The sequence below is a fragment of the Lithobates pipiens genome, unplaced genomic scaffold (genome assembly GCF_037356315.1).
Source record: "Lithobates pipiens isolate NorthernLeopardFrog02 unplaced genomic scaffold, aLitPip1_a1.2 Scaffold_1, whole genome shotgun sequence".
Classification (NCBI taxonomy): domain Eukaryota; kingdom Metazoa; phylum Chordata; class Amphibia; order Anura; family Ranidae; genus Lithobates; species Lithobates pipiens.
Genome location: NW_027507685.1, coordinates 70,780,925 through 70,805,309, shown reverse-complemented (window position 1 = coordinate 70,805,309; position 24,385 = coordinate 70,780,925). Strand labels below are relative to the sequence as shown.

At 42.1% G+C, this 24,385-nt stretch overlaps 1 protein-coding gene and 1 long non-coding RNA gene across 3 annotated transcripts in view; both read left to right on the top strand.

The window, feature by feature from the left end:
- The window catches only part of LOC143932790 (leucine-rich repeat and fibronectin type III domain-containing protein 1-like protein), an 897,047-nt gene that overhangs the window by 408,618 nt on the left and 464,044 nt on the right, over positions 1-24,385 (top strand). The gene's annotated exons all lie outside the window — the stretch shown is intronic.
- Positions 15,813-16,866, top strand: LOC143988187 (uncharacterized). The gene is made up of 2 exons (XR_013276782.1): positions 15,813-16,509; positions 16,599-16,866. It is a non-coding gene; the product is annotated as an uncharacterized LOC143988187 (long non-coding RNA).

Below are 24,385 nucleotides of genomic sequence, written 5' to 3'. Positions count from 1 at the left end.
CAGCCATTTGACAGCTTGGTTAAGGACACAAGCAAAGGTGACAATTGCATTCCAAACTGCCAAGAATGTAAAGTTTAAAAAAAAAAAAACTGATAAATCCATGGGTTTAGTTCTGCTTTAACAAACATTTAAAACAAAACTAAACCTCTCTTATCATTTTCAGCCAAGGAAGCTGCCATCTTAGCCTCCGTTTGATCTGCAACTGCCATGGTGCTGAATATGTGATCAGCTATGACACCAGCCCACTACAAGTGTTTTTTTTTTTTTTTTTTATTCTGGGAATTCGGCTTAGTGAAGAATTCTGGTTAACAAGTTGAACAAGTCAGTGAATTTCTAAGTCTTTCCAGCAAACATTGCTTTTAAGCCAGAAAGCCCACTGTGGGTACCATTGATGTTATCCACTGCAGTTAGAATTTACACAGTTCCTTACATGGGAAATGGGTGGTTCTGGGTCTCTCTCTCTATCTCTCTCTGATTTAACTTGACAGATTGTAACCAGCCTCCATTTTGCTGCGTTTAGCCACATTTGCATTTAGAAGCGTTTTTTAATAGTGAAAGGTTAAAAATGCCTGTAAAGTAAATACAAGTTACTGTGTTTACATGTGTTTACAAGCTGTTGCAGGCGTTTGGCGTCTCAAAGGGCTCTGAACATCCGTCCTGAACTCATTTGTGTTGTTTTCCAAAAAATGCATCTATACTCAACTGCCTAGAAATGACTATAAATGACCCTGTGTTCGACAGAGTTACGATGGACTTCCGAACGCAATGGACAAGCCCACACATGATATATGTCTAAACCAATCAACTGAATGATTACCTGTCTTTACATTTGAACTTTGGTAAAAAAAAAAATTGACATTTTTCATGTAAAAAGAAAATAAATCCCCTCTTAGGATGGATTTTACATGTGTGGGCTGTTCTGAATTTTTTAAAACGTGTACTTCCATTCATCCTAGAGAGTGCTGCAAGTACCAAACTTTGTCTTGAAATGTAGTCCCGGTGATGGTGCAGTGATAATAGTAGGTAGCACCTCATCCATTCATAAAATGTCTTGTTCTTGTTTCACCAGTGGCAGCCTGTAATGCAGAGATAGGGGCGCCACCTCCCATAATCCATGCGTTCGGCCCTCTAATCTCCATGCAGGTCATCGGACGCATGGATTTCAATGTTTTTTTTTTTTTGGAAGCACATGATTAGAACCTGAGGCTCTAATTGGCTTAAAAAAAGGGAGGGCTCAGGGCTCAGAGCACTGTGCCCTGAGCCCACCCAGTTGTGTGACAATAGCGAATTGTGGGGGGGGGGTTGTTTGAGTCCCCCCCCCCCCCATAATATCAAGCACCAGCCGCCACTGCATTTCACAGATGCAAGACGTGTGATCGGACCAGTAGAGATTGTAACATTCATCTGTCCTTCCCCTCTCCTCAACCATTCACAGAACCACTTTGGAGTTTATTTACTAAAACTGTAGAGTAGAAAATCTGATGCAGCTCTACATAGAAACCATTTAGCTTCCAGTTTTATTTTTTATTTTTTGTCAAAGCTTAATTGAACAAGCTGACTTTAGAAGCTAATTGGCTACCATGTACATCTGCACCAGATTTTACACTCTCCAGTTTTAGTAAATCAAACCCCTTGTATTCTACAAAAAGAATACAAGGTCCTTCAAGAATGGATAAGGTGGAGAGCGCATGGACCACTATTCTTCACTGCACTATTGCCTGAACTGTAGGTTTCAGCTCTGGATGTTCAGCACTTACAGTGCTCTTCAGGATAAATGAAAGGAGGACTTTTGAGGAACACAGCACAACCCACACATAGTACACCCATCATTTGTGGTGATTTTTATATTTTTTTATTTATTTTTATTTTATACAGTGCAAATGTCCCGTATTTTTTTTATTTTATTTTCCCCAGAGTTCAACTTTAACAATCCTATACATACTGTATATGGCCTTCAACAGCGATAAAGTAAAACCCCAGGCTAAAAGATAAAAAAAAAAAAGTAGCAAAACTAGCTTTTGCTGCAATATTCACCCTAAGGCCTTCTTCACACCTGTGCATTTTTTAGTGCATTTTTTAGTGCATTTTTCAGTTGTGCACAAACCCACTACTGTCCATTTAACATGGTTTCCTATGGATGTAGGTCACATCTGCATTTTATGTAAAGGGCCAGGGAGGTTTCTGGTTTTTGTTTCCATAGACGTCAATGTTTTAAAGATGTGCATTGAAAAAAATGCAAAATGCACCTGCAATATGCAAACTGCAGCCTGCATAGGTGTGAATCAGGCCTCAATCAGGAAGGTTCCCCAGCCTTATTCATTCTGCCACTAGACTTCCTCAGTCTGATTACCAGCATCATCCAACCTCCTGGACCGATCGCAGCCCAAAACTGGTCATTGAAAGGAAAAGTAATACAGACCTGATCTCCTATCCCAGTCATTCTGCTCTCTCCTCCTATCAGCACATGAACAGCACATGGGCTCTTTGTACAGCTTCTTCCTCTCACACTCGCATTGTACAGAGATCACTAGAGGGTGATGCCGGGTCAAATTCAGGTGCGCCATTTACATATAAAAAATGCATTTAATTATGCGTTCATAATTACAAAGCTGTATTCATTTGTGCGTTTTGTGACTGCCTAGAGTTCAGTTTCTAAGGCATTTGTTCAAATCCATTTTACTGTAAATTGATTGACACAGGCTTGACATTTAATTGTTCAAGAAAAGTGACTGAGACAATTCGCATTGTCTCACCACCATCAATTTGAATGTGATCTGTATGGGAAATGATTCTAAAGGATGAAAGGAAGAATGTGTCTGCTAAAGTGAAGTTACACGTGCCTGGGACCTCTCTTCCTTCAAATACTTTGATAACTTAGACGCGTTGTGCCAGGCTTCAGTCACTCTTGTGTATAGACGGGCAGCAGCTTCCAGACTCTTCGTCTTTTACTAGTTATTCTGATATTAACTATGACTCATAAGTATTTGAAGGATGACTGTCATCTTAATTATTCATAGTGGGAGCACCACAGTGGCTAAATAATTTATTCTGAAAACTTGGCCAAACAAATTTCTGTAAATCATCAGAGTTTGATGCGTCTCTCGGTTTTCCAGCATCTATACAAGGCACAATGTAATCTCTTCCTCACACTGCATCGGTTGGTTGGGCCTGAGCTACTCATAGCAAACTTTGAAATTAGGCTGAAATCAAAATGCAGAAAGCTGCTAATGGACATTTCTAGTATTTCACAGATTAGTTCCAGGCTTTATTTACTTAATAATTAGCTTTACTGCAATCCATCAAGCAGTCAGTCTGGTTGTGGATAGGCTGCTAATTCCTCTGCCCTCTGGTCTCCGTCCAAGGCAGCCCACTCCCTCCTCCAGAGTCCACAGATAATTCTGTTATGTTAAAATGACCTCACAGTCAGCCATTACTTTTTACAATAATATTCCAGCTTTCTTAAAGTCACCGATTTTTTTTTATTATTTTTTATTATTTATTTTGTTTTTATTTTAACCACTTGCTTACTGGGCACTTAAACCCCCCTCCTGCCCAAAACCCCCAAAAAAATGGAAAATGAAAAAAATAATAATAATAATGTTTCAGAGTTTGTTATGAAATTTAGCAAACAGGTAATTTTACTCCTTCATTGATATTAGCTGATGAGGTGGCACTGGTGGGCACTGATGGGTGGCACTGGTGGGCATTGATGAGCGGCACTTGTGGGCACCGATAGGCGGCACTCATACTTTTGTGCAAAAAATTAATATACGCTTATTGCTTATTTTTTTTACCAAAAGTAGAAAGAATACACATCTGATGAATAGATTCGTTTTTTACATTTTATTTTTAACCACTTCAATACTTTTCACTTCCCCCCTGCCTGCCCAAGGCAATTTTCAACTTTCAGCACTGTTGCTGTTTAAATTACAATTGCGCGATCATGCTACACTGTACCCAAACAATTTTGATCATTTTCTTCCCACAAATAGAGCTTCATTTTGGTGGTATTTGATCACCTCTGCGGTTTTTATTTTTTTCTAAACAAATAAAAAAAAATTGGAAAAGAAAAAGTTTTTCTTTGTTATAAAATTTTGTAAATAAGTACATTTTCTCCTTCACTGATGGGCACTGATGAGGCTGCACTGCCGGGCACTGATGAGACTGCACTGCCGGGCACTGATAGGGGACACTGATATGCAGCACTGATGGGCACTCATAGGTGGCACAGGTGGGCACTGAAAGGCTGCACTGATGGGTGGCACTGGTCACTGTCAGGCAACACTGATGGGCATGGATGGGCACTGATAGGTTGCACTAAGTGGCATCACTGATTAGGAGTCACTGGTAGGTATTGCTGGTGGGAACAGATTGGCATCAGGTGTGGGCACACATTGGCATCATGTGTGGGCACTCTTGCCACCGATGGCCCCCAGGGATGCCATACCTGGCGGTCATCAGTGGTGGCCATCTCTGGTGGTCCTGGGGGGGGGGGGGGCTGCGATGATAAACCGTTAGAGCAGCCGATCGTCTCTCCTCTACTTGTGTCTGTCAGACGCGAATGAGGAAAATCTGATAAACGGCTCTTCCTGTTTACATTGTGATCAGCTGTGATTGGACACCTAGATCGGAGTTGCAGTGTGTAAGACTGACACGCCGCAACAACGATCGCCACGATGCGTGCCCCCAGGGGTTGTTATCCTGACTGCATCATATGACGTCCGGTCAGGATAACATAACAACTTTGCGGACATCATTCAGCTATATGGCGGGCGGCAAGTGGTTAATGTTTTATACCAGAAAGTTCAAAAAAATAAAACATTTATAGCGCAAAAAAATTAAAACCCGCAGAGGCGATCAAATACCACCAAAAGAAGTCTCTATTTGGGAGAAACAAAGGACCTCAATTTTGTTTAGGTACAGTATTGCACGTATCGCAAAAAATGGCCTTGTCGGGAAGTGGTTAATGGCAGAAGAAACCTTACTGATCTTTTTGTGTGCACTGAGCCACGCATGCATATCTTGGCATACATTCATGCATGTGTGGGATTTAGGTTTGCCCGGCCAATTAAACAGCTGAGCAATCTGAACCCAGAAGAAGATCGGAAGAGGATGGAATCGTCCATTACACCACAACGCTGGAGGCGTCACTTGCCAGGTAAGTCAGTCATAAAGCGGTCTTTTTCTTTTTTTCTGCAGAGGTTTACTTTATTGTTCCTAAATGCACATGTGAAATAGTTCAGCAAAAAGGAAACTGAGAATTGAAAGGGTCTTGTAAAAAAAAAAAAAAAAAAAAGCCCCTAATGCTTTATTGAAACCTAAGGCTGAATTATTCCTTTAAATGTATTCATTTGCTTAGCAGTACGTTTTAAATATATTATTAACTTAACAAGTAAGCTTTATTTACTAAAGCTGGAAAGTGCAAAATTAGGCTCACTTCTACGTATAAACCAATCAGCTTCTAACCTCAGCTTGTTCAATTAACCACTTCAGCCCTGGAGCATTTGGCTGGCTAAAGACCAAAGCACTTTTTGGGATTCGGCACTGCGTCGCTTTAACTGACAATTGCGCGGTCGTGCAACATGGCTCCCAAACAAAATTGATGTCCTTTTTTCCCCACAAATAGAGCTGTGTTATGGTGGTATTTGATTGCCTCTGTGGTTTTTACTTTTTGCACTATAAACAAAAATAAGAATAAGAACTTTTTGCTATAATAAATATCCCCAAAAATGTATAAAAAACATTTTTTTCCTCTGTTTAGGCCCACACGTATTCTTCTACATATTTTTGGTAAAAAAATTGCAATAAGTGTTTATTGATTGGTTTGAACAAGTGTTTTTATAAAATTTTTTTTTACTAGTAATGGCGGCGATCAGCGATTTTTATCGCGACTGCTCCATTTTTGCGGACAGATCAGACACTTTTGGCACTATTTTGAGACCATTCACATTTAAACAGCGATCAGTGCAATTAAACATGCACTGATTACTGTGTAAATGTGACTAACAGTGAAGGGGTTAACCAGGAGGTGGCGCTGCAGGGGGTTAAGTGTGTCCTAGGGAGTGATTCTAATTGTGGGGGGGGGGGGGGGCTGTGTGTGACGCGACACTGATTACGGGGAGCTGTGATTGGTGACGGTGTCACTAGGCAGAATGGGGAGATGCTTGTTTACATCAGCATTTCCCCGTTCTTCCTCTCCATGAGACAATCATGGATATCCCCACGGACCTAGAGTCCGTGGGACCCGCGGTCGGTCTCACGGAGTTCGTGGCGGGCACGAGCGCCTGCCATCTAAGCCCAAAACTTCGGTGGTTGGTCCGCAAGGGGTTAAGCTCTGGCAATAACACCTGGAACTTGATTGGTTTCTATGCAGAAGTGAGCCTGATTTTGCAGTCTCCAACTTTAGTAAATAAACCATGGGAAACCATATTTTTTTTTTTTTTATATATTCTAAGTGACATAATAATTTTGCTTAGATACAGATATGTAAAGAATTCTAAATATATGTATCATCATAATTGGCTAATTGAATAAGAAATTGAAATAACAAACCCCCCGCCGCCCACCAACCAGCCTCGCACTTACCCCATCCAGGTCGTGAGCGGCTTCCCCAGCTTCTCCTTCCGTCCAATCTGGTCGCTTCTACTCCTGGCCAATCCGGTCTTAGGACCTGCTTCCTGTCTTGATTGGCCGGGAGGAGAAGCAAGAAGACAATAGCAAATGTTGATTTGCTAATGTCACAAGTGGGTGGACTCAAAGGCCCATTAATCATGTGCTTCACAAAAAAAAACTCATAGAAATCTATACATCCACCACCCCGCATGAAAATTAGGGGCCGGCGCATGGAGATTAAGGGGGCTGTACCTCTTATAGACTAGCTGCTGCTGAATAGCTCCCAACTGCTCCTCTTTTTGAACCAAATCTCTTACATAAACTATTTTCTAAAGCCTGTATAATGGGAAAGTTGTGGTGTATTAATAATTTGTGCTGTGCAAAACTGTAGGCATTGTGGGAGGGGGATTTTGTCCCTTACCTGCATACTTTGTGCTATTGGTATTCCTCTTTTCCATTCAGAAAGTTGGAAGGTATGTTCTAATTCTAAAGCCTGGTACGCACTAGTAGTTCAACCCAGTGAGCTGAAGAAAAAAGAAACGGAAGAGCTCAGGAGGAGCTGCTGTACCAACTATGCAATGTTAGTACAGTGATCTCCCCTTCTTGTGTTCAGAACACACTGTTTGGATGTTGATCGGCAGACCTTTTTTTGGTCATCTCTCTTTTAACAGAAGCTAGCCAGTTTGTAACCCGGGAACTGCCTGTATCCAGGTTTTAGAGCAGCATATGCTCCCATCCAGTCAATGTTTTTTTTTTTCAGGGAAGGCCTTACATATTTCAGCAGGACAATGCTAAACCACATACTGCATCTATGATAACAACATGGCTTCATAGTAGAAGAGTCTGGGTGCTTAACTGGTCTGCCTGCATTCAGACCTTTCACCAATTGGAAATGTTTGGTGCATCTTGAAACAAAAAAATATGACAAAGATGATCCAGGACTGTTGAACAGTTAGAATTCTTTATCAGGTAAGAATGGGACACCATTCCTTTACCAAAACTCCAGCAACTGGTCTCCTCTATTCCCAGATGTCTATAGAGAGTTATAAGAAGAGGGGGGTAAACATGGCCTTGTCCCAACTTTTTGAGAAGTGTTACTGCCATCAATTTCAAATGTTTTTCTTAAAATGGTACATTTTCTCAGTTTAAACATTTGATTTGTATTGTATTTTCTTCTTTTCTTTTTCTTTCTTTACACAGCCACCCAACTGTTTGGGAATTGGGGTTGTAAATCATCATCTTTATCAGCCTCTACCTTTTCCACCCACTGCACAATCAGTAGAGCACTGATACTACAAAATGGAACATTTGCAGAGATGCAATCACAAACATACTTACTGTACACTGTCAGTAAGGTGTCCCATATCATCATTTCTCCAGTGGCACACAAACATATCTACAGAGGTAACATCAGTTTTGTGACATTTACAGAAATAAATTTAGTTCTATAATGAGATCACCAGAAAAACACATCTGCAGACATGCAGCCAGTCTTCTTGCCCAAGTACTCCTCTTGCCCCATTCCCACTAGATTTACCTTCTCTTGCCCCAGTACCCACTCTGGCCTACCTTTTGCTGCACCTACCTCCAGTTGGGAGTGTACGGTCCACTTAAAGTGGTGTTGCTACCAAAAAAAAAAGCACAAAATTAATTAAAAAAATGTAAAAAAAAATAAAAAAATTTTTACTCGCCTCTAAATGCCTTTTGCTAGGGGGTCCCTTGTAGTCTGCCTTCTTCAATGCCTGGGCTGGTGACATCACTTCCCCTCGCACCGCACAGTCATCTGGGCCCTGTCACCTGTCCCAGATGACTGTGCAGCGTATCATGGCGCCCGGCGCATGCACAGTGGGTGCCCGGTTGTGAAGCCACAGCCGGATGCCCACAGTAAGAATGCCGGCGCTGCGAGTGGAGCGGGGAACGAGGGGGGGGGCTTCGTTCCCCCGCATCGCTGGACACTGGGACAGGTAAATGTCCGATTATTAAAAGTCAGCAGCTGCAGTATTTGTAGCTGCTGACTTTTACATTTTTTTTTTTTAGGGGGCACACCACTTTAAGTAGCAGGAACCACAGGTAAACAAAATCCATAGCACTGTGCAGAAGGTCCTCCAGATTTCATAGCCTGATCAATGTGGTTTCTGTCCCTCTGCCTTACCTCCTCTGGTCTCCTTGTCCTGGCCAAAACCAGGCAACTGCTTGCATGTTATTACATGGTGGCACTGAATGTCTGAGTGATGGTCAGAAGGGGTATTGGTTGTACCAGGTGCAATAGCAATTGAGAGTACAAGGGTTATCTGCAGAGCTGTGAGGAGCATGGATGGTGCCTGTGCATGGACATATAGCAGCCACTTGTGAAAGTGACTTTCAAGGTGACTTGAAAGTGTGAGAGATTTTTTTGCTTGGTGCCTGTGTTCTGCACCACTTTCATGCATTTTTCATTTTTTGTATTGAACTGAATAAGGTTATTCTTTTTTCTGTAGTATAATGACATGCAGTGGCTGTTTTGAGACACTACAATTTGTTGACTGTGGTTTTGGTACCTTTCCCTGTCTTCCCTCATGTTTAGTGCTAGTTGGTTTAGTCCTAGTTAGATCTTCCCCATTTCCTCCATGTTCCCGCAGTCTGTGTTAGCTTTTTGCATCCACAGGGATTAGGAAACTCATTGTCTTTAAAAGACTGGATACATAGACTCTGTGCTGTAATTAGCTGAAGTAAAATTATGTTGGATTCAACTTCTGTGTCTTATTGAAGAGTGGATGGTGCAAAGTCAGCAGGTGACCATACTGTCTGGAAATACTGGGTACAAGGAATTATGTAAATTTCTAAATTGTCATTTGAAACAGAACAGCCTGTGTGGATGGACTTTTTCTATGTTCAGAACTGCTTCTCTTATCATACAAGTCAATAGGAATGCAAATTTAAAGAGTAAAAGAAAAAATCCTCAAAGAATGGGATTTTAACTGGCCAAAAACAGCGATATCATAAAAGTATAAAATATATTGACAAGACAAATATTGTACTATGCGTGATAGAAAAGAAGGTTGGTCAATAAAAACAAGCACATGATATGATAAACAACTTCAAATCAAACCAATGGAATAACCTAGAAATCAACTGTCAAAGTGAGACAGAAGAAATCCAACGCGTTTCAATATAAAAGGTGAAAGTCTTCTTCAGGACCAGTAGGTTATATAATTCCAGGTTTTTGCAAGATCAATCTACAATTATAGAATACACATCATTACAAACGTGAACAAAATTAATTGATGTTTCTAAAAAAGGTCATATACAAAAACAGTCATATGTAAAACTGAACATACTGACCCCCATGTTTTGATTCAACCAAAAACATAGCATAGTCATTAGACGTGTGCATTCGTTTTCATCCGAATTTCAGGTATTTTCGTTTTCGTTTTGACAAACGATAACGCAAAATCCGAAAAACTAAAGATCCGACATAAATGCTTTATTTTCGTTTTCATTGTTGCAACAGTTTGATATAGAATAGGAAATTCAACGTGACTCTGACAATAACAATCTGTGTCTATTGAACCTGTGGTCGAATGTGCCTAACCTTACCTCTATTAGTCCAAGATTATATAGAGAAAAGATTTGACAGAGAGAAAATATTCGACACAGAGAGAAAAGATTCGACAGAGAGAAAAGATTTTGGAATTGGGTGGGGGAAGTAAAATAAAAATAATAATGATGATGAATGTTATTGGCTGATTGTAACCAAAGAGGAGGAGCAGTAAAATAGCTAGAACTAAGTGCACACGTACAGCCAACTTACTTTCACTTACAATTGCTAGCAGAGAGAGACACACCCACTGAATCATTTCAGAAGGCCGTCAATCTTAGCTGGTCCGTTTTGAATTATCACTTGTCAGAGAACCCGAGTTATTATTAAGCATAAGCACAGCAGCAGAACAATAGTGAAGCAAGCTACAGTTCAGTTTAGCCTTTTCCTAATAATCTGCTGCTATTGTGTTTGTGAGAACCTTATAGTAAAACTAGTGTTGCAGCTAGTGTTGTTGTAATAGCCTCAGAGGCTGCCTGTGTTGTGGGGGGGGGATTTATTATTATAGAATCTTATTACCTGTCTGATTAGTGATCGCTATCACCAGTCCACCAGTTTGTTTGAGTATATAATATATATACAGAAACACTTGTAGATGGCCCAGGAATGTCCTCCAATGCCTCCATGACGCTCTCACAATGGGTTGCCGCCATATTCGTTGTTATCAGTCACTCACTATCTGACACCTGACACTGTGAGACTTAGACCATTCGTTCAACATGAAGGACGGAGATTCAACAAAACAACGTAAAACACACGTTTATAATAATATTCGACGGAGTATCGAAACCGTACGACGCTGCAATCGTACATTTCTAGAGTCAAATGCTCCGCCTATAGGCTATATAGAGTTTAGCAACTCCGTCGAATCTTCTTTATACATTCGACAGATTCGACTGTAATTCTTGTGTATTTTCAGACGAATGCAATTTTTGAACGAAAAACAAAATAAATAAAAACGAATTTCGGGAGTAACTAAATGAATACAGTTTTCGTACGAAAACGAAATTCTGAAACAAAATATTTTACTCTGCACATGTCTAATAGTCATAGCTTAAAAACAAAAGAGAATAGACTGCTGGAGTTGTGCCAAGCAAGAAGGGAGGGAAGGAAGTGCAAAAAGTGACCCCAGTATCAGACCGCAAACCCCCAACAGGGACCAGAAACTTTTGCAAACTTAGAGGAGCTCCAACTCCCCCCCCCCCCCCCCCCCAATCAAAAATGAAAAAGTCAGCAGCTACAAATGCTGTAGTTGCTGGCTTTTACTGTTCGGGCACTTGTCTGTCCAGGGAGCCCGCTGTGTCCTCACCAAAGCCAATTTGTGAATCGGCTCTCGGGTGCGGGCACTGCCATCTTGGGCAAAGGAAACTGGCCCGACTGCAGTGAGGGCCGAACTTCAAACGAAGTGTGAGCGGGTAACTGTCAAACTAGGTACCTGCTTCCCCCCCCCATCAGGGGCCAAATGTGGTGCTGGAGGGGGGGAGGAAGCAGACAAGCAAAGCTTCCCCTTTTGGGTGGCGCTCCGCTTTAAGTTGAAGCTCAATGATGCAGTCTGGTGGGAAGTCAAAAGCAGGTTAGGAGGTCAAATGCACATGTTAGTGACCTCTAATTATCTTAGAAGTGTCTCTAAGGCAAATGGAAGGCACCTAAAAGTACACCGCATTTTCCCATCAACATAGGGCCACAGAAAATACACTGGTCGTTGATATGAAAATTGGATTAAAGCTCCACCTGCTGCCTAAATAGAAGACCATGTAATATTTATATGTAATATTTCACATTTACAAAAAAAAAAATCTGATTTTCTATTTGTCCTGACCATAATAAGCAAAGAGCAAATAATCAAGTACAAATGCACAAAAAGATATTTGTGTTTATTTGGCATTTCCCAGTGGCTGGCTTTACTGTGTGTGCACAGGGCTATAAAAAGAATCTATCTATTCTGGAGAATGGTAACGGAAACCATAATAATAAAGAGATGATATTAGTTTGGCAGAGATGCAGCATAAACACTCGCTAGTTATCAGCATCACTGTCTCCGAGTGGAAATGCTGACTCTGAGGTAAAATCATCCCCCTGGAGGCCGGGAAAGTGGTTGTGTGATAGAGAAACATTATAGGTCAGCAGATGAAAGAAATATTGGCAATACGTCATTTACTGGTATCCGGCATCCGTGTCAGTGGACGATGTGTGTACTTGTGTTCAATGTCACCAGTAATCTCTCATATCATTTTCGTGTTCCATGTCTGCCCTAGTTTTTCCCTTACCTCATGTTTTATTCTCTTTCATAAGCTGCCCCTCTCCACTCAGACTCCATCTTGTCCCCTTTAGCTGGCTCATCTTCTCTGCGCTGCCATTTCGGACTGGCTGCCTCTTGTGTCCCAGCTGTCTTCCTTGACTAACGCTGCTAAAAGTAACAATAAAAAATCATTTAAGCTTGTGTACAAACCTGCAGATTAGTTCATTGAGATTGGGAAGTCAGAATTATTTGAGGTTTAGGACAGACTCTTAAAATGTCACGTTAAAGCAGTATTAAACCCAAAAACAAAATTGTAATAAATTGTAGCTTACTCGTTTTTAAATGTGGTGGCTGAATTTGTTTTCTTCTTATCTTTTGTTTTGTTTTTATTTTCCCAAGATGCTCCTGCCAGTAATGCACTAAGGCTACTTTCATACTGGGGCATTGCAGGCGCTGGCGGTAAAGTGGCTCTATATTTAGCGGCACTTTACTGTCGTTTTACCGGTGCTATGCGTCTGCTAGCGGGGCAGTTTTAACCCCCACTACCGAAAAAAGGGTTGAAGCCGCCTGCAAAGCACCACTGCAGTGGCGCTTTTCAGGCGGGTTTGCAGTGCTGCCCCATTGTTTTCTATGGGAAGGGACGCTTTAGGAGCGGTAAATACACCACTCCTACAGCGCTCCAAAGATGCGGCTTGCAGGACATTTTTGACCGTCCTGCAAGCGCACCGCTCCTCGGGCTTTCATACTGGAGAGACAGCAGCGGCTGTTTTGGGGTGCTTTGCAGGTGCTATTTTTAGTGCTGTAGTACCTGAAAAGTGCCCCAGTGTGAAAGGGGCCTTAGGGTGTCTCCATTTTGGATGGATGAACAATGGAGACACCCTTGGACAGCAGCACTGACAATCTGCGGAGTGGGTAGTGCTAGATTTTGACCTCATGCAAACTGGAAATTTGTACAGCTGCTGTTTTTGGCTTCAAACATTTTTTTTTCTACAGCCAGTAAACTCCCCAGCATGTTATCCTATGTGTCCAAGCACATAGCACATAGGCTTTTATCAGTGTTTTCTGGCTGGAAAAAAACCCCCAGAACTAGTGGGTTCGTGGGCCGTTGTACGTCATCAGAATGCCATGGACAGGCAAATGGGCATACAGGTATGTCCCTTTAAATTTGCCGCCGTACCATCACACGCCAGCCAGAAACTCGAGTCCGATCGCGGGTCCCACAGACTCGATCGCCGCCGGGACACCCTTGATTGCCTCAGGGGAGGAAGAATGGGGAGATGCTAATATAAACAAGCATCTCCCCTTTCTGCCTAGTGACAGTGTTTCCAATCTCTGCTTCCTGTAATCAGAGCAGAGATCCTGATGTGTCATATACAGCCACACCCCCCACAGTTAGAAACACGCCCCTAGGACACACTCAGCCACTACACGGCCACCTCCTGGTTAACCCATTCACTTCCAGTGCCATTTACAACAAGAGTCAGTGCATTTGTATAGCACTGATTGCTGTATAAATGACAATGGTGTCAAAAATGTCCAATGTCATGCCATAATGTCGCAGTCACGATAAAAATCACCGATCGCCACCCTTACTAGTAAAAAAAAAAAAGAATAAATATGCCATAAAACTATCCCCTATTTTGTAAATGCTATAACTTTTGCACAAACTAATCTTTGTAACTAAACAAATTGCTTCCTGGATATAACTTGGAGGTTTAGCACTGCTTGGATTCATTTGCAGCTTGTCTTTCACTGGACGCCCATGCTTGTGGATGCCTCTTACTGGAATCTACCACTGATACAATTATACACCTATCTCACTCAGGTATACTCATTGGTTTTCCTCAAGTGCTCACCTGTAGCTTGTCTCTGATCACACTGGCTTTCTCCCACATTTTGCACTTCATTTCTTTTTCATCTCTTTTTACTCACCTTATTTATTTCCACTCATGCCAGTCTCTGGTGTTTCTTTACCACATTTCCCTATAGTCCTTTGTCCATGCCATTCATGGCTCTAGTCAGGGGCGTAACTATAGGGGGTGCAGCAGTCGCGACCGCAACTGGGCCCCGTGCTGCAGGGGGCCCATGCAGCCCCCTCTACATATGGCCGGCAGCAGCATAGGCAGCTAGGGGTACCAGTGCACCATGCACACGGGTGGGTGGAGGGTGACTAGCAGAGCTCCATGCTCGAATATCGCACTGGCTGCTCTTTAGTTGTGCATTCCCCGCATAAACTGTGTCCTCGGCCGGCTCCTCAGAGTACCCCTCCATGCATTGCTGCTCAGTCCGATGTCTGTTCTCCCCAGCCATACGTTGGTTCGGCTATGTGTAGTGGTGAGTATGGGGCCTCTACTTATTAGGCCCCTCTTACCCTTTGCCTTAAAATACCAAGTATTATGCCATATACCAAACTGTATCCTTTCACCTTAGGTACAATTCATACACATCTACCCCTGAAGAGTGAGCTGGGACTCGCGAAACAACATGTCGGGTACACCTGATGTTTGTATGTTATGTTATGCGATTGTTCATACACAAATGTACTATTACTACCAATTTTATTCAACCCAGTTTTGAAAGTGGCTTTCTTTGATGACAATGTTTGTAATACTTTTACTGAATAAAAACATATACTGTACTTACTCTTGTTACTTTTATTGGCTTAGTGGTGCTCACCTCATCTAAAGTCCCAGGGCGAAATTTTTTCTTTTTTTGAAGAATATGTATCGGCCTAAACTGAGGGAAAAAAATGTTTTATATATTTTTAGAGGGATATTTATTATAGCAAAATGTAAAAAATAATGCGTTTTTTCCAAATTGTCGCTCTTTTTTTGTTTATAGCACAAACACTAAAAACTGCAGAGGCGATCAAACACCACCAAAAGAAAGCTTTATTTGTGGGGAAAAAAATACGCCAGCTTTGTTTGGGAGCCACGTTGCATGACCCCGCAATTGTCAGTTAAAGCGACACAATGCCGAATCGCAAAAAGTGCTCTGGTCTTTGGCCTGCAAAATGGTCCGGGGCTTAAGTGGTTAAGAGGAGTTTTGAGTTTTTCAGCTGTAAAAATGCTCTAACGCTGATTAAAAGCTTAAAACCGCAAAACAAAAAGCTGAAAAACACTGCTGTTCAGCGTTTATTAGCTTCTTTTGAGCCATAAGCTTTTGTGAGAGTGTAGCTTTGCTAAAAAAGCTACAGCTAAGGCTTCATAACACGGGATGTTGTTTAACCTCTCCTGAATGATTTAACTTGGCAGCTAGAAACCAGCATCTAAAAATGTCTGTTTAGCCACATTTACATGCCGCATTTAGCCGCGTTTGCGTCTTAATAGCGTTTGTTTAAAAAAAAAAATATATATATATATATATTTATTTTTTTTCCTCGTTCTCTTCTTTTCTTTTCTTCTTCTGTTTGAGTGCCTACACTTTCACTGTTTCCACCAGTCCACTGTTCATCACTCCTTTTTCTTTTTCTTTTTCCCCATCCCCCTCCTTCCTTGTTGTTATGGCTTACACAGCAGCACTCATCAACACATTCACTCATTTTTGCCTTTCCCTTCCCCCTCTCCCCTTTTTCCTAGGCACTTTAGATACTTCCAGGCATGGTCCCCTTTTTTCTCCTTCCTTTCTTTTTTAGAAAGCACCCTACATGGATATTTGGATAATTGGGGGTGCACATATATACATATATATAATTCTTGGTATACATAATGAGGTTATGATAGTATTAACCTCATACCACGTATGCACCCCATGTTTCCAATATTAAATAATCCTTGTTTTTAATTTTTTGCCTGTTGTTGGGATTTTGCTGCAGGTGTTACCCACCGTATCATCGCGATACCCTTACTCGCACCTACCCCCCGGATTCTTCTTTTTTCTGGGGGGCAAGGCATTTGTGTGACCTCCCGCGAGTCACGTCAGTGGGCTTGTGACGCTGTCTCCTCTTCCTCCTGACGGTCCGGCGACACATATGGACCAGGTACCACTCCAGTTGCGTAAAGGAAATTGGGACATTGCCCTCTGGGGGAATTCTATCCGAAGTACTATAATCCACCCTACCTACCTGGAAGTACATCATCGGGTAAACCATATTAAATCAATATTGGGTATCCCCAACATGCATAACACCGGATTTATTTATTCAGTGTAACCTTGTCTTTCTTTTAACAGACTATCATCTCTGAAGAAGACCCCTTTTGGGGTTGAAACGCGTCAGTTTCATGCTTTCACTGTTATTAACCTATACAGTGTAACATATAGCTAGATTCATGTTTTCACTGCTACTAACCCATACAGTGTAACATATAGCTGTGTCTGTTAATATACTTCCATGTGACATTATATGTACCTTATACACATGATTTTGTCTGTTATACAAATGTTCAGGTGAAGCTCATGTTTGTTTTTACCAAATAATATTAAAATACCTTTTATACTACTTCTATTGGCTTCTATTACTGTCTCTTGCTGCCTAAAAACCCCGTTTGTGGGGGAACTGGTTTTATCTGTATCTACTTGGGGTGAGCAGCACCCTCCTAGCTCTTTGTAGCACTGTGTTTTTCTTTGATTGTCCTACTCAATTCTGTTATCCCTGTGCTAGGAAATTCACCTCTCACAAAGTCTAACATCATACTGGAAAGCATATTTTGCATAGTGGGAGGCTAGGAAATTCTGTCCTAGGAAATTCTCCATGGAATGAATTCTGTCTTTTCTCTAGTCTGGGCTGGATCAATATCTTGCACTGACACATGACCTGTAAAGAAATAAAGAACCATTTCTACTAGTTTTACACAAGGACAAGGGTGTTTTTATGCCTAAGCCGCCCCCCCCCCCCCCTTTTTTCTTTTTTTTTTTTTTTTTAACCTATGGTGGATTCATCCTTTCACCATAACAAGGACTTTGTGCTCCCCTCTCTATACTGCTCCTAAACAATCACAAGGAGTTTTGTCTGCATTGTTTGGATATGGTTAAAGCTGCTTGAGTTGATCTTGGCAGCCACTGTCTCCTTTAGCCTGACTGATGCTCTTTTTATCATTTCTAAGGGATAGGCTGTCTCTTATTTCACTATTTCCAGGTGGGGTTTAGAAGCTCATTATTCAAGCCTATTGGCTCAAGGACAGGATTCCTGTAAAAGAACACTCCAGTAAGTGAGTTATCATGTGTTGGCATTTTCAGCAACAGACATGTTTTTTTCTCAGATTTGCAGGGCTGTCTCACCTATACTGTTCATGGTTGCACAATTTAAGCAGGTGTATGTCCAGGTCTTTTCTGATAATGGATCTACAGGTGGCCCTATGGACTCTTATGAGTATTCTCTGTTAATTTGTGGTTAATTGTGGACCTGTTTAGTATTTTGTTTTGTGGTGATCACGCCTCAGCTGGGTAATTTCCCTATGTCTCTGTGTCCCCAAATGAACGATTAAGAAAACAGGATTTTTGACTTATGGACCATAAAATCCATTTCTTAGATTTCATTAAGGGACACCGGTCCCACCCCCCTGTTGTACTCCTCTCCTCCTATTGCATGCTACAAAACTAAAAATCGCTGAATATATTCCTATGTCCCCTAATGAACCAAGAAAAAGATTTTTACAGTATGTCATAAATCCAGTTTTTAGTGTGGCTCATGACCAGTTGATACGCAGATATTCACCAGGACACCAAAGATCATCAATTTCATCCAAACGGTTTCTTGTTCAAGAACGATCACATCACAAAGCAGTGTAGTGCAACGTTTCAAAGCCACATAGGACCCCTTCGTCAGGCATGTGATAAGTGCATACTGTTGTGCAATAGTATTTAAGAAATATGGGCTTAATATAAATGCACTGCACATTCCCTTTTAAAAAGCTGAACTTTCACTTTAACCTCAAGCCTGCATGTTTCAAATGCCTCCCATTTCCCTGCCAGGAGTCCCTTGTTCCGAGAATAGAAAAAATCTACTCCACAGATTTCCAAAGGAACCCTGATGTATTTTTAATGTTTTAATTATCTATGCAGGGACGCTGCAAGCGATTTGTTAGTGTGCTCTTGTAGCAGCATTCAGACGTCTTCAATCAGCTGTGTGTTATGCAGGCCCTGAATATGCTGATGCTGGTGTATTTTATTTTACCAGCATAGATGGGAACATTCAGTATGATAAATAAGGACGTCTTATCACAGCTTAATGCAAAACCTGCCTCTCGAGTAATCCTGTGATTTATTTGGAATGTAGAAATGTGCAGATTTAAGAGAGGCTCGGGTTGTGGCTTAAACTGGTAAACAAAGTTTTTCTGGTCCCATACTCTCTTACACACCCTAGAGTCAAGCATTACAGAAAACTTGGGGAAATGGGAAAGAGGCAAGCCAGTAAAGAGAGTAATTCCGCGTACACACGACCGGACTTTTCAACATCAAAAGTCAGACGGAATGATTCCGGCAGACCATTCGATCGTGTGTAGACTGCAGCGGACTTTTGATTTGCAAAAGTCTGACAGACTTTAGAAATGGAACATGTTTCAAATTTTTCCGCCAGAACTCCGCCGGACCCAGTTCCTACCGAGAAATCCGCTCGTGTGTATGCTAGTCCGACGGACAAAAACCGATGCGAGGGCAGCTATTGGCTACTGGCTACTGGCTATGAACTTCCTTATTCTAGTCCAGTCGTGCGTCATCACGTTCGAATCCGTCAGACTTTGGTGTGGTTTTGTGTGGCCAAGTCCGTTCATTCGGAAAGTCCGTCAGAACTCTGTCAGAACTCTGTCAGAACTCTGTCAGAACTCTGTCAGAACTCTGTCAGAACTCTGTCAGAACTCTGTCGGACCTAGTCCCTCAAAGTCCGGTCGTGTGTACGCGGCATTCGAGAAAAAAAATAAGTATGTGATAAGAAGTCAAAGCTAGTGAAAAGTGCTTATGCTCTCTATAGCTTTTGTCTAAGGTGCATGTTATAAGACAGCCTGGGTCCCTGGTTTCTCCAGATCTAGAAAGGTGGATGGATGTCAACACGTGAATGTTGGGGTCTGGCATGAAATCTTCCTATGTATCCATGTCCAGGCACTAGAAAGTAAGAACACAACACCTTGCAGTCCTCTCAGAACTGGGGAAAGTCCCAACAAAGTACTGGAAAGAAGAGAGGACACACCAGCTGTGTGCATTATCCTAATAACCTTTTATTGTTAAAAATAAACAAGCGACTACTTACAAACAGAGGTAAACAAAGCTCATCAAAGTTCTAGTCACTATGTACTCTGTATGCTCCTATGGCTTGGCAGGACATCTTCCTCGATCCATTTGAGGGTAAACCCTGTACCTGAGAGGTTTTGGCCCTCTTCCTCAGAGGTTTGCCCTTGAAACACGTAAGCCAGTTGGATCCAGGAAGATATCCTCCCAAGTCACAGGACATACGGAGTGGCCAGAACATGTCTATAACTTTGATCTTTGTTTGTAAGTAGTCACTTGCTTATTTTTACCAGTAAAGGTTATTGGGATAGTGCATTAGGCTGGTGCCCCCTCTTTTCTTTGTTCTTTTCCAGGTGGATGGATGTGTATGAATGTTCTTACAGCCCTGGGTCTCATTTCCTAACTTGCACATATTTATGTTTATGAAGTGACTAGATACTCTTGATGCCAATTTACTTGGAGTTACAAAAGTATTGGTTGGACACGGTTTTTAAACCTGTCTGCTTGATCTTCCTTCCCAGTGATTGGTAGGCCAGGGCTGTCTTGTATTCCTAACTAACATATACTCATACAAGCTTAAATTGCCCACATCAGGTGTCTGTCCTCTCCTGCCTGTGTATAATTGACTATGGCTGCTTTTCATTCCTGACCCAGCACCTATTCTACCTTCAGTTCTAGGTGACAAGTCCGGGTAGTTCGATTTGCTTTGTTTCCCGTAGTCTATGCCTACTCTGCGCCATTTCAAGCTGTGTAGTTGGATATTTTGGTTGCTGGATCGCACCTCAATCTGACAGCTCGGTAGGTGGTCAGCTGCTGTTCTTCGAAGTCCACAGCTGACCCTATAAATAGTCTCTCAGCCCTGACACACACACACACACTCCTGCTTGGATCCTTTATCTTTCTGCTATTAGCTGTATGATCTGAAGAGTCTGCTTCAAACTCTGATGCTAAAAATACACTGAGTACAAAGAGCAGCTGCTACAGTCTGTCTATACATCTGAAGAGATGCACAGCAGGAAATAGGAAGCGCTTATATTTCTTTATGCTGAAAAGTATACTGTTCTGTAAGATGCTTCCCAGTATTACAGCCCATGTAAGCAGCATTTCTACAACTGCAAATATATCCTTAAGGGGAACTGACCTCCTCCTTCCATGCACTATTAGGACTATGCAGTAAGTAGGGTGCCGTCTTCTGAATGCAAGACAATCCTTCACCTGAGCAGACAATTTGTATTTGGTACTAGTATATGAAGACATCGTAAAAAGTTAGAACTTGAAAAAAAAATAAGGCCCTGGACCAGATCGAAGTAAAGAGCCATGTATATGACAGTTACATAAAGTACAGGTTATGAAATGCTACATAACCTAGCAAAAGATGGCAACGTTTCTCCAGCCTGAAGGGTTAGAAAAGAATTTGGATTATATTGCAGATTACCAATCATTAGATGTGATGGCTGCATACATTTTTCTTTTTTCCCCCCTCTGTTTTCACCTGGTGATCTGGCCAGTAACATTTATATTCACCTAGGTGCATCTGTCCCCCACCGGGGGAAGAGGATGTCCAACAACCTATATTAGTGTGGTGGTTGTATTTCCACCTTCTTTTGACCGCATAATGTATCTTCCAGGCTCTTGTTCTAAGCTAATCAGTGGTTTTAGCACTAATACAAAGCAAGGAGGTTCCCCTCACGCCTTTTTCTGGGTAGCACCCCCTGACATGATGTGATAAATACACTACAATAAAAATGTAATAATGGTTCTAACCTTAGCCCACTCTATCTGAAACTAGTAAAACTGTGGCTTGAGTTGGGCTTTAACTCTTTTGCTTTTGAAACTTGACTGAAAAGCTATGACCTTGGTTAAGGTCAATAGCAGACACCATAAAAGAATAACTGTGAGGATATCCATCTCCATGGTTATCGTCGGGCAGTTTGTCCATGACTTTCTTAGTTCATCCATTTAGTCTCATAGCAATCTGAGGGTCATGTTTCCTTATTGCTGTCTCAACCTCTCTTCTTTTCAAAGGAAAGGAGAAACACAAGTCTGTATATTTTTCCCCAGAATCCCTGGAGAAGATGAATTCTTTAGTCTTCGTCTCTCAATCATGTCATTGATTAGTTTTTCCTCCTACGTGAACGGGCAAACAAAGATTATCCTTGACCTGTTCTAACCCGAGTTGCCTGTGGGAACTATTCACAATATGTGCAGAAAAGCTATTGAATTCATAGAGATATCGGACTTTAAGCGATAAACCCATCATATAAATAGTGGTCAGTTGCCAACACAAAAGGCAAGTCTAGCTGCCCACACTGAAAGGGTTTTAAGTCCCAGAACATTTTTAGATGATCCTTAGATCCAGTTTTTACCTTTTTATTACCATAATGCTTCTTCTTAAAGAGGAAGTAAACCCTGATGGGTTTACTTCCTCTTTTTTTCCCTGCAAAGGTAAAGCATAATGGACTACTATGCATCGCATAGTAGCTCATTATGTGTCACTTACCTGACACAGGAGCCAGCGAAGTCGCCGCTGTCCCCTGTAGTCCGCCGCATCCATCTTGCTGGTGGCGTCTCGCAGCTCCGACGAATCACAGCGGCGAAGCCGCGATGACGTCACTCCCGCGCATGCGCACGGGAGTCGCGTCTCGCAGCTCCGCCGCTGCCATTCGGCGAAGTCGCGATGACGTCACTCCCGCGCATGCGCACGGGAGTCGACAAATTAGGCAAATCCATTCTTGGACTTGCCGCATTTAGTGCGCCTGCGCGCCGCTGTCTACGGCGCATGCGCCGTAGACAGCGGTGCCCATTTTCGGGCAAATATCTCCTAAACCATATAGGTTTAGGAGATATTGCTTGGACCTACAGGTAAGCCTTAATCTAGGCTTACCTGTAGGTCAAAGTGGTTTGAAAGGGTTTACTTCCTTTTTAAAGCTGAACTTCAGGATAAAATATTATCTAAACACAAGAGTCTTGTGTATTCATAATTAGAATTTTTGTGTATTTCTTCCAGATCTATGCAGCCATCTAGCATGAAATGTTTTAGGAACTTCCTGTAATAAAGAGTGGTCACTGCTGCTCTTCCTCCTAGTGTAGGTTGATTGGTCACCACCCCCTCCTGTACTTGTCTACAGGTAGCTTGTAGTGAGCGGAGACTCTCCCACAGCTCTACTTTCCCACAGCTCTACTTTCCCACAGCTCTACTTTCCCACAGCTCTACCCTCCCACAGCTCTACCCTCCCACAGCTCTACCCTCCCACAGCTCTACCCTCCCACAGCTCTACCCTCCCACAGCTCTTCCCTCCCACAGCTCTACCCTCCCACAGCTCTTCCCTCCCACAGCTCTACCCTCCCACAGCTCTACCCTCCCACAGCTCTACCCTCCCACAGCTCTACCCTCCCACAGCTCTACCCTCCCACAGCTCTACCCTCCCACAGCTCTACCCTCCCACAGCTCTACCCTCCCACAGCTCTACCCTCCCACAGCTCTACCCTCCCACAGCTCTACCCTCCCACAGCTCTACCTTCCCACAGCTCTACCTTCCCACAGCTCTACCTTCCCACAGCTCTACCTTCCCACAGCTCTACCTTCCCACAGCTCTACCTTCCCACAGCTCTACCTTCCCACAGCTCTACCTTCCCACAGCTCTACCTTCCCACAGCTCTACCTTCCCACAGCTCTACCTTCCCACAGCTCTACCTTCCCACAGCTCTACCTTCCCACAGCTCTACCTTCCCACAGCTCTACCTTCCCACAGCTCTACCCTCCCACAGCTCTACCCTCCCACAGCTCTACCTTCCCACAGCTCTACCCTCTTTACAGGCTATGTGCAGCGCAGTGATGATGCCACTTCTAATGGTTTGCAAAGTCATTTCTTGGACACAAAGTGGATCTATATCCTTTTGTGCTATTGATGACTATATTTACAAGAAATTTTTTATGACTGACATTCAGCTTTAAGAAAAAACTGTGTTTTCAGCAACTAAAGAGGGCAATTGAAATCTGTCAGTGGTCTGCTAATGCTATCCGGGGAATATTGTAAGGGGCAACTTACCCATAATTGATATTTAGTGATAAGGTAGAGTCTAGTGGACGGAGTTGCCCCCTGACTTCCTATAGGTCTTGGATACTCCAACAGTTAAATCTCTGCGCCATAATTCGCAACTGCTGATATTCATATCCACTAGGAAAAATATAAAACGGGAACCCCAGCAGGGATTCACACTGCGCTAAAATGTGTTAAGGAAAAAAGGAAAGAAGCAGCTAGCACGAGAATTTAAATACACCAACTCAAGCTAAATTACAAAAGAAAAAAGTGCAGCGCTAATAAAGCTAAATAGCCATTAAAAAAAACTTGCAATCAAATTAATATTGTAAATAACTATGAGATATTTTATAGTGATAGGAAAAAATATAAATAAATGAAAAAAATTCACATGACTTCCCTGTAGTGGTGAAAGAACCTTAGTGAGTAAGGCTAAAGCAGGCACCCCAAAAAGTATGAATAAATCAATAAAAAATTCATATAACTTCCCTGTAATGGTGAAAAAAACTTTAGTGAATAAAACAAAAGCAGGCACCCACCAAATTAAAACCTAAATGAGTAAAAAAATTTATTCAACTTCTTGATAGAAAATAAACAAATTAATGCATTCAACTTCCCCATAACAGTGAGAAAAGCCTTGATAAATAAAAAATAAGGCAAACAACCACCAAGATGCAGTGAAAAGGACTAAATAATTACTCCTATGAAAATACTGCATTAATTCAAATGATCAATAAAAAAAGGCAATCCTCAATAGTG